Source organism: Mauremys mutica, chromosome 2 (genome assembly GCF_020497125.1).
Source record: "Mauremys mutica isolate MM-2020 ecotype Southern chromosome 2, ASM2049712v1, whole genome shotgun sequence".
NCBI lineage: Eukaryota > Metazoa > Chordata > Testudines > Geoemydidae > Mauremys > Mauremys mutica.
In genome coordinates, this window is record NC_059073.1 from 192892297 (window position 1) to 192905307 (window position 13011).

A 13011-nucleotide genomic window follows, 5' to 3' on the forward strand; every position below is an offset into this window, starting at 1 on the left:
CAAGACCAGTGTTTAAATATCTGTTTATTTGCCTATTCATAAGTTTTCAGCTACCATGCTAATGGGCCCAGTATGAGAACAATGACCATCAATTAGATATATTATTTGTGGTGCATGATTGTTCACCTATATTATATCTGCTGCCTAACTAAATGACTGAAAATGATATTAACAAGTGAAGAGCAAATCAGAGATCTCATAATAGCAATGAGCAAATTTTAGGGGCAAGACATTTTCTTATGAATAGTCAAAAAAAAACTTTTGCTTGATAAAAATATTCTTGTACAAATGTTCAAGAGACGGGTATTTTCTCACCAAAAACTAATTAAAAGGACCATAGATGACATCCAAGTAAACTTGTAGGGTTTTTGTTTTGTTTTCAAACTAGTGTTCTTGCATAATTGTTGGCAATATTCTTCCACCTCTATAAAGCATATTAAATATTTCTGGATAATTAAGGTTTCAGATAAATCATGATGTTTTCAATGTAACCTGGTGGTTATCAATAAAATCAATATTAAACTTTTTCACCCACTGCCACCCCAAAGGGACAAGTTGGAGAAGGAGAACCCATCAGTTTTTTTTTACTGAAGATCTATTAACAGACTTTTGGGATAATTATGAGTGAGATTTAAAAAAATAATGGAAGTATAAGCTGCTTCTGTCTTCTGTACTGAATGACAATGTAGTTGCATGAACTATGGGCCAGATTCTCCGCTGCACCCAGAGTAGGAACAAAGAAGCCAATTATGTCTGCCATATCCCAGTGCCTGTTCTGCACCAGCCCCTGCCTGTTGACTTCTGTGTTTTACACCTTCTCGCTATTGCCATCTACCAAACCAGTATAGCTGGAGTACAGCATATTCCAGCCACATGTCCCTAGTACCATCACATCATCTAAGTGGTGCAAAAAAGATGGATTAGGTGAGGAAATCCTATTTCTCAAGATCACAAATAGCATTTAGAATAGCAAGATGAATGATTTGAATAGCATTACAAAGATGTTCACCTAATTCACGCTTCAGGTTAGGGGCAGATGATATCCAGAGCACAGAACAAAACTTTTATGCTGCTTCATATATGGAAATAGTTTATCTATTAGTTGGATAAGAAGGGAAACATCTTAAACAATGGGGGACAGATCCTCAGCTGTAGTTAATTGAAAGAGCTGCATTCTCTTTGATGGAGTTGCACCATTTTTAACTTGCTGAGGATCTGTCCTTTCCCATGGAATTACTTTACTGGCATGAAAATGGTAACAGAATTTGGCACAATAAATATGAAGGTTCTTTCCTTTTACCATCTTTTTTCTGTTCCAAGTGTTAAGTTTTGCTTTTTTGTGCACTTGAGGATTATGCTGTTGCAACAGGTTACTGTTGAAAAACTAGCCTTGATCCCTCAGCTCTTAGGAACAACATAAGAATGGCCGTACTGGGTCAGACCAAAGGTCCATCTAGCTCAGAATCCTGTCTTCCAACAATGGCCAATGCCAGGTGCCCCAGAGGAAATGAACAGAACAGGTAATCATCAAGTGATCCATCCTCTGTTGCCCATTCCCAGCTTCTGGCAAACAGAGGCTAGGGACCATCCTTGCCCATCCTGGCTAATGGCCATTGATGGATCTATCTTCCATAAATTTATCTAGTTCTTTTTTTGAACACTGCTGTAGTCTTGCCCTTCACAACATCCTCTGGCAAGGAGTTCCTCAGATTGACTGTGCTTTGTGTGAAAAAATACTTCCTTCTGTTTGTTTAAACCTGCTGCCTATTACTTTCACTTGGTGACCCCTAGTTCTTGTGTAATGAGAAGGAGTAAATAAACACTTCCTTATTTACTTTCTCCACATCAGTCATGATTCTATAGACCTCTATCATAACCCCTCTTAGTTGTCTCTTCCAAGCTCTCCATACAGTTGCACCAGAGCAATTTCCAATGTCAGCTGTGAGTTGTGCCTAAGCAAAGATCTACAGGTCCAGGTCCTGTTCCATATTAAGCATTGTACAAATTTTCTTAATAAACCTACCAATTCAAAAAAACTTGGTTTAAAATAGAAGTGGCAATTCCAACTGTTCCTGGACTCAGTTGTGATATGTATTTTAACTTTAAACCTTGGTTCTCCATGATGGTTCTCACTTGATAGAAATAAGTTTCTTTTTGAATTACTCTCTGTTTTCATTCTTTAAAACATCATTTCTCGGCTAGTTTGGACATTTTTGTGCCATTTTTGGAAAGTTGTCTGCAAGAGCGGGTACATAATGTCCTGTGAGTCAGCAGGTCTGCAGATAGAATAGACTTAGTTTTCCTCCCTTGTTAAAAAGCCAGTCATGGCATTATTTACATTATATATTTAGCATATCTAGATTCCATTCTATGTTCCATTCACACTTTATTAATTCGACAGTAAAGCATAATATTTAGAGTGTGATTCTCAGCAACAATAACTCTGGATTTATGTTCTTGATGTTTGGTTGTCAAGAAAAACAGAGCAAAGGGGCTAACTACTAAATATGAAAAGTAACAGCTGTCGGTAACTATGGGCCAATCCAGCTTCCACTGAAGACAGTGGAAATCTTCTGGGGAAGCATGATTTGGCCCTTCATGATGATCTTTGGTTCCATGCTAATGCAGGTGATAGAAAAACATGCAAATATAAGCACTTTCTGTGCCTTTATTAAGAAAAAAAACATAGCAGAATCTTGTCTTTATACAACATAGAAAACCCCCATTGGGCATTATAAGATTACTTTCCAAATGGTCTATAATTTTTTCATGCCATTAATAGGATCTTTTTCTGACTGTGGTACTCATTATGGTGTATTCATAATTTTCACATAGCAAATACTTGACTATTATAAATTAATCTTACAACCCTCCAACCTGAGAAATTGGTATTGATATATCCATTTTACAGATGGGCACACTGAGGCATAATGAGATTGAAGCCAACAGACCCTGTGCTCTGGCAAACCGAAAGCATAGCCTATAGTGATGATTGGCCTGTGAATTTACACTAATTGTGAGCTAAAAAGTGGATGACAGTTAAGTGTCACAATAATCTATAACAATAAATGTTGATGGGAAAAGGTGCAAATGGACAGAAAACTGAATTAGTGCAGACAAAAGGGCCTCCTGATATAACTCAAGGATTGTGTAGAGCAGTGGTTCTCAGAGCCAGTCCACCACTTGTTCAGGGAAAGCCCCTGGCGGGCCGGGCTGGGCCACCAGGGGCTTTCCCTGAAATCCCACTGGCCACAGTTCACTGCCCTAGGCCAATGGGGGCTGCGGGAAGGGTGGCCAGCACATCCCTCGGCCCGCGCCGCTTCCCACAGCCAGGGCCGGTGCAACCCATTAGGTGACCTAGGTGGTTGCCTTGGGCGCTAACATTTGGGGGGCAGCGACCGCGGCGGCCGGATGTTCGGTCGCCCCAGTTGTCGTCAGTATTTTGGGGGCGGGACCTTCCACCGCCTCCGTCGGGGGTGCCATTTCGGGGGCAGGACCTTCTGCCGCCTAGGGCGCCAAAAAGGCTGCCGGCGCTCCTGCCCGCAGCCCCCATTGGTCTGGAGCGGCGAACCACGGCTAGTAGGAGCTGCGATCAGCCGAACCTGCGGATGTGGCAGGTAAAAGAAACCGGCCTGGCCCACCAGGGGCTTTCCCTGAACAAGCGGCGGACCGGCTTTGAGAACCACTGGTGTAGCAATCATGCCTGGTAAATAAGAGAAGTGTGGGCCTGGAAATCAGTGAACCAAAGTTGGTGTGTTCAAAATTAGACTTAATTGGTGTACAAAATATAAGATAATGGAATATTCTGCCCATCACTCCCTTTTGGGGTCCTTAAAAACTTTGCAGGACAAATAGATGTGAATGCTGGCTGACTGAAAGATGAGAGAAAGCGAAGGAGTGAGCTTCATCGTGGCTGCCACACCATCAACTACTGGAGCCCCAGGATGCAGTGTGTCACCATTGTGCCTTTTTTGTCCTAATCCTGAGAGAGGTCCTGACCAGACTGGGCCAGAGCAAGGAAGCCAGAAGATATTGCCATCTCCACAGGCTCTGGCTAAATCCTGAATACCTGATGTGGACTCTCTCTCATCCTGCCCACACCTCACCTGCCTTTGTATCCTTTTCCTTCCCCATCTTATATCTTCTCTTTCCTATCCCTCTCCTTTTGCCTTATTTTTAATAGCAGTCTGGCTTAGCTGGCCAAGACCGTATATTTTGCAACACTGCCTGTGACCGGAAAAGCAATTATAAGCAATGCCCTAAACGGCCCAATGCTGGTACAAATCTGCCAGATCTTGCAGCAGCAGATAAAACCATGTGCTGTGCCTGTGTCATTCTAGAAGTGAGGTTGCATGTGACAGACAGAAGCTGCATTTTTGTATTTTGTCTGTTCTTTTCTTTCCCCTTCTGTGTGTATTTGTCTTGTGGCAAATGGAATCGGCCTTCCTAGTAACAGTTCCAGCCCCTCTGAACTAACTTTTTTTTCTCTTTCCCCAAAGTGACAGTTATTACTATCCTTAAAACCTCTTTGCAGCTAAAGGGAGAAGGAAGCAAGAGATGTTGTTGAAACAAAATCCTTACCGAATACTTTATATTCTAAACACTTTACCTGTTTTTCCTCCTTTTCTGTATCCTTAATAAAAGGTTAAAATAATGTTTAATTGTTTGCCTTTTACTAAGCAGGCTGAGGTCTTGGCCTACCAAACCCTGAAACTTGTTTAACACTCTCTTTAATGTTGGACAGAGGCAGTAACACGTTCACATTTTTGACTCTTTGGGCCCCTTTATGCCATCTAAATTCATACAGTAGGGCCTCATGGGGCTGTGCGCAGCAAGGTGCAATTTAGAACAGCCTTAGGCTATTATAAGTTGTGCAGGGAGGTGAATCAGGCTCTAGCTAACCCAAGAATTAGAGTGATGCAAGGGTGTCATGAAATCACTTTTCCTGGCCCTCTGCCCAGCACAGGTCAGCTGAACCTACAGAATCCTGCTTTCTTAATTCATGTAAGCAAAACTCAAGGGATGCAACCCACATGAACTGAAACTATCAAAAAAAAAAAAAGGGGGAGGGGAAGGATTTGCACAGATCCTTATGAATCTAAACTGCAAAGTTTTATCCAGTTTTTCTCCCTTTAAGTAAATTCTTTATGGCGACATATGCATTAGAGATGTCAGTGCTTAATGAAATAGTATGAATACATATGAAATACTTTTCAGTTTGCACATTTGCATTTTGCAACATTAAAAACAGTTCTGCCAAAGAGAAGCTGAATTTAGCTACAAGGCTGAAGGAGAGTTACAAAAGTGCTGGGTCTTGGCTAAATTTGCAACTTTTATGTAAATGTAAAGAAACCACATAAACCTTCTATAGATATGTTTATTATAACAGCAGCCATCTCAACTCCTCTAGTGTTATCCTTTTGATTGCAGGAATGCTTAAGAAATCAAACAAACGTATATGCTGTCTACTGGAGGGAAGGTGAAATCAAAGGACACTTTTCAAAGAAGTAGAAAGGGGTAGCCCCTATTTCCCCTCACGATTTCCTCAAACATAGAACCAAAATAGAACAGGAACTGGTATATTAATAACTTTAACGCTTTTTTTAGCTCCTGTTGGTGCAGATCCAATATTTACACGTTTGTGCTTTTGAGTAACTGGAAAGATTGCTACCTATCAAAAGAGCAAATGTATTGTTTATTTCAGATAATGCCCACTACATACAATGCTCGGTGCATTCTCAGCAGGAAAAAACTCATCATAGACAAAGAGAGGGGAAGGGTTACAACATATAGGTATAAGGGTTAAGGTATTGATTAGCCATGACTTGGTAATATAAGCTTATGCTCATGTTTAAGGGTATGCAAACTATTCCCAATTACCCCTCAAACTTGCCACTATTCCTCAGCTAGTTTCCCATAGTTATCACAGCAGAAGTAGCCCTTCAGGAGCAATGTGCCTACAGAGAAGGTAGTGGCCTCTTGGATGAGCTCAGAGGTAGCATTCCTTGCTGCAAAGGGGCGTGTGGGAGAAGGCAAGGAGAAGATTGGGTGACAAATGGATAGATGAGGCTGGCATCAGTGGACAACTGGTGCGGGTAAGGGAGGTGAGAAACTTGTAGAGAACTTTCCAACAGTTACTGCTGTTTGCAGAAAATCTTTCTTAATCATCCCTTCACTGAATCCTTCATGATAGCAGTTACTGGATAAGGAGAGGTGATATTCTATTTTGTGTTTCAGACCGTACTTATTCTTGCAGTAAAGAGAATAGTTCCAAGAAGTACTTCCTATCCCCTTTGTTCACCCGACACCCCAGTGTGTTACACTGTCTCCCCCTTGTCCTACAGCCTATGAAAATGTTGATGTTGGGCATATTCAGCTGATTACTATCCCAGGCTGACATGGGCTCTCCAGGTTACTTGCTAGGTGGTGTTCAAGTGGAAATCAGGCCTAAGGGAGTGTCACTGACTTCGCTGCCTCCCCACAGCCCTTTCCTGTATCTGGCTGAGGACCAGGAAGGAACTTTAAGGAGTCTTAAGCATAAACATAAATGTGGCATATTGTATAGTATTTTCTCCTTCCTTAAGTAATATATAAAAATCCCTTCTTCCAAAGAGACCTTCTGCATAATGATGTCAGGTTTAACTTGTGCCCAGGAGTGGCCTAGCTGTTTATAATTTAGAGCAACATGCTACCAAGTGACACAGGATATTTTTACTAATATGTGCATTATAGTGGTACTTAGCGGTTCCAGCGGAGATCAATACGCTATAATTCACATACACACACATTGAAAGCCAGTCCCTACCCTGAAGAATCACTGTCAATAGACAAGAGAGACAAAGGGTAGGTGGCAAAACAAAAGCACAGAGAGATTAAATGACTTGTCTGAGGTCACACACAGTTCCATGGCTGAGCCAGGAATACAACACTCATCTCATGAGTCTCAGTCCAGTGCCCTGACCATGCTGCCCCTCTTAATAATTTAAACACTAATATTGCCTAATTGTGTTTAATTTAGATAGGATCTTTCTATCATTTTTGACATTCACAATGTTCAAAATACATTGGACCATCTCGCTTTGTAAACGTAGCCAAGACAATGGGCATTTTTTTCTTGCTCTGTCCCAGTTGGAATGATCTTGACACTTGGCCAAGAATGTTCCAAAAGAGCAAACTGCAGGAGACATTTTCACAGTTGAGATCATTCTATGCAGTCACATGACAATTTGGAACAAATGGTTAAAATCAGCCAACTCAGTTTAAGAACTTGTTTGAAGAATATGCAAAGGAGTTTGAGCCAAAATATTGCTAATTTGGAAAATGGTACTGTATAAAGCAATATTACTACATTGAAATAACTTTATGAATTTTTACATTGCTTAGCAGCTGTTACCATAACTTTTTAAAGTATTTTTTCTTTATGTTAGGGTTATAGGTGGCTCAGTACATTCATATACTTAGACACAGAAGCCACAGTAAGGGAAGTCAACTGTGACTTAATCAAAGTGACAAGGGGGCCTGATTCTCCTCTTACTTCTCAAAGTGCAAATCAGGAGCAACTCCACTGAGGATGGAGTTATACCAGTACAAAAGTGGTATGACTGAAAGGAAATTTCAGCCCAGTTCAGTTATGGCAGTATGCTAACAAGGGTAGGAAAAACCTTAATTTGTCTGGCTGTTTTGTAATCTGGGTAAATTGCCATTGCACCACTCAGTACCTCTGTTAGGTTTTTAAAAATGAATTCATTTGATAGCTGGAGGTGTGAGAGCCATTTGTAATGTCACTAAGTGGAGAGAGAACATTTTGGAGAAATAAATGATTGATAAAATGTAATGGCTGGTATCACAACCAAATAATATGATGATAGAGAAGACTGAGGAGTCAAATGACAAAAGTGATAAAGCAGTTGCTGTAAGCAGTTCTCCTGTCTGTGCCAGTCTTATGAATAGCATGGGGGGGGGTCTTAGTGGGCCTGATTTTGAACCGACTCAAAGGTGTGAGTGTGTGAGTGAAAGAGAGAAGTAGGAGCAGAATTCAAACCTTTTGAAGTTTGTGACTCATTTAGGCCTTGACAGAACACCACACGTACCCTCCCCCCTATACTCTATGCCGGGGAGCTAACAGGAAAGCTATGCTGGCAAGTTAGAGCAGTGCTTAATTTGGAATGAGAGAGATGCTGGGGATCAAGTAATTTTTTTAACTTTCATAACTGATACAGCAAGCCTGGAGGTGCCGGGGATCTGAACTGTCAAGCGGCTAGAGGTGCCAGGGCTGAGCCCTGGTAAGCCCTGGCATAAATTAAGCACGGAGTTAAAGTGCTCATGAGAGAAGAACTTTTTCTTCCTTCTCCATCCATCTGATCCCCTCCTTGGATTGCAATGAAGGCAATAAGCCTTCTCCGTAGGTGCCTGAGAATGGAAGATAGAGGGAGGGAGCAACCAGAGGGAAGCCAGCAGAGGAGATGAGGTAAGCTACAGACCTCCACAAAGACTTCACAAATAAAGGGGAGCCCATGGCCAATTATGGTGAAAAGGGGCTTTGTGGGATGCCGACAGCTCCCCTCCTCCTAGGAACAAAGAAGTATACTTCTCATTTTCACTTCCCTTTCTGATGGGAGCCAGGGTTAGCCAGGCCACAATAGTTCAGATTTTCACAAAATGCAACCTTGATAAGCAAACTTCAAAACATCTGAAGAATAATTTGTGAGATTCCCCCATCTTTACTTCCATATGGTGAGTTGCTCTTTCTGGGCCTGATCCTGTTTTTACATGCGGTAAATCAGAAGCAATTCTACCGGACTAAATGGTTTGTGCCAGTTCATAAACCAGTGTAGGGGAGATAAGAACCAGGCTCTCATGACTTTAATTATGTCATCAGATTCTTCCCTGGATTCTGTTCCTGGCTCTGCTATTGAATGATCTCTGGCAGATCTGTGTCTGTTTACTGTACCTATCTTTAAACTTTCTGTTGAGCAGTATGCTTAATTTACCTCACTGGGATGATGTGAGATTTAATTAACTAATACTTGCCAAGCGCATTAGATGGCTGTTGCTGTGTAAGTACAAAGTATCATTATTAATTACCAATGAAAGTCTAAGTACAACTCACTTTAAGTCTCTAACACCATATAACAGTCATGACTGGAAAACATTTTGAAGGCTGAACTTTGCTGTACATAAGCAATTTCGCTTCCCATTTCTTCAGTGCAGCATTGCTGAGTGTAGTTAGATTTAGGCTCCTGTCCTGCAATGATCTCCATACCATCAGACTCGTTCACTCACGTGAAACCAAGAGTCTGACCATGTAGGGTTCAATGAAGGACTGGGGGCTTAATTTGTAAATGGAGAAAAAAAACCTCTAATTTTTAAATTCATACCAACGGAATTTTACTTTTGGCTAAAAATCATACTGTCAAGAGTGATGGATGCTATCTTGTGCTGTTTCTTTAAATGTACAGTGGGCACAATGGTAGAATGTGTTCTTTATTAAAGAAGCATATGAGACACTAACGGTATTGTGTTTTAGTTAAAACAAAATTTGCTCAAGGCAGGGGAGCTGTTTTTAAAGTAAGACTCCTTGATTTTGTTTAGGAAGAGTGCATCGAAGCAAGCTGAGATCACCAAATAAAGAACATCTCTCTTCTTCTGCCTGCAATTGTTTATAATCAAGTTCTATCCCAGAAGAGTGCCAAGTTAAATTAAGCACAGTGAATGTAGTTTAAATTGTCAGTATTTGCTGATTTTTCTAGTTGTCTTGTGGATTGCTGTAAATTCTAAATCAACAGCATGGTCACAATGTGAATGTTGTATTTTGAGTTTGGCCCAGTAGTGCAATAATTCTGCAGCATCATGAGATTGTATGTTCGTTGTCTGAGTGATTTCCAAAGAAAGTGATCAGTTTGCAAGTTAAACAGTGTTTTCTAAGGGTACGTCTACACTACGGGATTATTCCGAATTTACATAAACCGGTTTAGCAAAACAGATTGTATAAAATCGAGTGCGCGCAGCCACACTAAACACATTAAATCGGTGGTGTGCGTCCACGGTCTGAGGCTAGCGTCGATTTCTGGAGCGTTGCACTGTGGGTAGCTATTCCGTAGCTATCCCATAGTTCCCACAGCCTCCCCCGCCCCTTGGAATTTCCGGGTTGAGATCCCAGTGCCTGATGGGGCAAAAATCATTGTCGCGGGTGGTTCTGGGTAAATGTCGTCAGTCACTCCTTCCTCTGGGAAAGCAACGGCAGACAAGCATTTTGTGCCTTTTTTCCCTGGATTGCCCTGGCAAATGCCATAGCATGGCAATCATGGAGCCTGTTTTGCCTTTTGTGACTGTCACTGTATGTGTACTAGATGCTGCTCACAGAGGCGATTCAGCAGCGCTACACAGCAGCATGCTTTTGCTTTTGCATGACAGCAGAGATGGTTACCAGCCATACTGTACCATCTACCATACCATAAATTGGTAATAAGATGATCATGGTTACCAGTCCTTTTGCACTGCACCATTTGCTGCTGTCATAAGTGCCCCTGGCTGAGATCAGCCAGGGGCGCAAAAGCCAAAATTGGGAATGACTCTCTGAGTCAATCCTTCCTTTTTGGTATCTAAAAATAGAATCAGTCCTGCCTAGAATATGGGCAAGTGTACTAGAGAACCACTGTATCATAGAACCAGAGAGCACAGCTGCTCTGTGTCAGATCCCGCAGAAATTATGAGCTGTATGCTATTCACAGGGGGTGCTCCTGCAACAACCCCACCTGTTGATTCCGTTCTTCCCCCAGTCTTCCTGGGCTACCGTAGCATTGTCCCCCCACTTGTGTGATGAAGTAATAAAGAATGCAGGAATAAGACACAGTGACTTGTTAGTGAGAAATGAGTGGAAGGCAGCCTCCAGCTGCTATGATAGTCCAGACAGGATATTAAGCAGTGTGGAGGAAAGGAGCCCAGCATCCCGCTGCTAGTCCAGGGGCAATTGAATCTTTTCTTTACACATGAAGGGTGGGGGCTGATGGAGCTCAGCCCCCTGTTGCTATGATAAGGATACTGCACCATCTACCAGGAAAAATTAGGGCCAGGCGCCCTTGATTGACCTCACGGGTGCTAGTCGGCATGGTTACCAGTCCTTTTGCACTGCCCCATGTGCCAATAGGCTGATGATGACGATGGATATCAGTCTTATTGCACCATCAGCCACCCATGGCAGGGGTGGGGAGCAAGGATGTTGGTGTTGAGTGCTGCAGCATCGTGTCTATCTGCAGCATTCAGTAAAGATAGGGTGACATGTACAAGAGTCAAGAGAGGATTGTTTTCCCTTTCACTTCTGGGGGTGGGGGGGGGGGTGCGTAGATTGCCGAGCTATGCCCTGACCCACCGCGGACATTGTGTTTGACCTAGAAGCATTTGGAGCTCAGCCAAGAATGCAAATGCTTTTCGGAGACTGCAAGAACTGTGGGATAGCTTGAGTCCTCCAGTCCATGAGCGTCCATTTGATTCTTTGGCTTTCCGTTACGCTTGTCATGCAGCAGTGCGCTGAGTCCCTGCTACGGCGTCTGTCTGGAGATTTTTTAAAAATGATTTTGAATTTCGTCTTCTGTAACGGAGCGCTGATAGAACAGATTTGCCTGCCCTTACAGCAATCACATCCGCATGGTCCATGCTGGAGCTCTTTCTTTATTTTGATTTTTAACTGCCTCGCCACACGTGCTGATCGGAGCTCCACGCTGGGCAAACAGCAAATATTCAAAAGTTCGCGGGGCTTTTCCTGTCTACCTGGCCACTGCATCCGAGTTCAGATTGCTGTCCAGAGCGGTCAGTGGTGCACTGTGGGATACCACCCGGAGGCCAATACTATCAATCTGTGGCCACACTAACCCTAATCCAATATGGTAATACCGATACTAGCACTACTCCTCTCGTTAGGGAGGAGTACAGAAACCTGTTTAAAGAGCCCTTTATATCGATATAAAGGGCCTCTTAGCGTGGACGGGTGTGGCGTTAAATCGGTTTTACGCTCCTTAAACCGGTTTAAACACGTAGTGTAGACCAGGCCTAACTTCCAGACTTGGGATCTGAAAGCTCAGCTGCACTTCATTGCCATTAATAAAGTGTCTGTGGGACACAGGAGCCCTTGGTTATAGCTGTGTAACCCCATTGACTTAACAGGCTTTTCTCAAGTGTCACTGGCTAAAATATAATAAAAAAAAATGTCTATGTGCACAAGAAGGGATAGAATCCAGCTCTCTCCCTCTCTCTCTCTCTCTCTCTCAATTTTGGTTCTGCAGGACTCACAGGTGCTTAAAAAAAAAAAAGAAGGCAGCAGCAATCACTTCTTCAGTTATTGCTTTTTTCAGTCACCATGAAATACACAGAAGGCTGATTTCTCAGCTTGTCTAGTCATTTACATCTGTGCTCTCACTGCTATGAGTGGGTGAAGAATTCTGATTTGGTAGCATTGCACACCCACTTTATACAGGGTTAAATGATTACACAAGGGGCGAGGCAGTGGAGAATCAAAATAGTAGGGAACATATCTGTTGAGCAAGGAAGGGACCACAATTGCTTTTCATTGTACAGCCACTCTTTTAAATCTACCACAGCAGGGGATCGGGACTGATGATGCAGCACTTAAACATCTTTGCCAATATTTCTGTGTTCCTTAATCATATGCATAGATGTCCCACTGAAGTTGGGGAAGTGCTTTTGCAATTGCTCTTGCTATTTATGTAGTGCTAGAAACATGCTTGGCCTTGTACCGATACAACTATAAAGACCCTCTCGGCCCATGCATACAGTATAAATAAAGCTACTTCTGTTGGAAAACAGTTTGTCTTCTGTCCCTTTGGCATCACAGGATTCTGTACAGTTACAGCAACATATTTAGGGGAAATTAAGAGGTAAGGCACGCTGCATTGATCTTATAAGCCGTTTGACAGTTTCAAGACTTTATTTTGTGTGTGTGTGTGTGTGTGTGTGTTCACTGTTTTTTTTGTCATGTTACCCGTGTTCCTCTAAGCA